Genomic DNA, 935 nt, shown 5'->3' on the forward strand with positions numbered 1-935 from the left:
AGAGAGAGAGAGAGAGAGAGAGAGAGAGAGAGAGAGAGAGAGAGAGAGAGAGAGAGAGAGAGAAAACAGTCTCCAGGGATCTATGTTACTAAATGGTTAACACTAAACACTAAATGGGATGGTGGAAACTGAGAGTCCAAAATGATAAAAATACAGTAAGTACCTTTATATAATGTTCTTAAAAATGAAATAAAATTAAGAATTGCACATTAGGAAACCAGCATTGGTTTGTTGGAAAAAAATCATGGTATCCTCCTCCCACATGCCATTCCTCTGCCATAGACTTGTCTTTGTCCTCAGCCTCCCATATGTTCTTTAAAATATTCTGCGTTGTATGTTTCTGTTCAGTTCACACTGGGGTCTCACTCCTCCTGCACCAGAGAGTGATACCTACATTTCCACTTTAACTAACAGAGCTTTTATCATCTTGAAACTATTCTGCTCTTCCAAAATTAACATTGAGAAAATAAGAATGACTTAAAATTAATAATGAGGCATATTAGTCGCTGATTTCATGGTAAAACCAAAGAAAATTGAATGCTAGAAAAAAAAAAAAAACTAAATATGAAGGTGTTACTAAATCACTATTGAAGAGAAAGAAAAAAAGAACAAAAAGAATATATACATATATATTCATTCATATACAAATAAATCATATACATATTTGTATGCATATACATCATATACATCCTACACATATACACATGCACACACACACACACACATATACACACATACATATACACACATATATGGTAAAACCAAAGAAAGTATATATGAAAAGGCTTTTCATATATATATATATATATGAAAAGCCTAACAGAAGTGGATGCTCACAGTCAGCTATTGGATGGAACACAGGGTCCCCAATTGGGAAGCTAGAGAAAGTACCCAAGGAGCTGAAGGGGGCTGCAACCCTGTAGGTGGAACAACAA

This window comes from Mus pahari, chromosome 13 (assembly GCF_900095145.1).
Source record: "Mus pahari chromosome 13, PAHARI_EIJ_v1.1, whole genome shotgun sequence".
Taxonomy (NCBI): domain Eukaryota; kingdom Metazoa; phylum Chordata; class Mammalia; order Rodentia; family Muridae; genus Mus; species Mus pahari.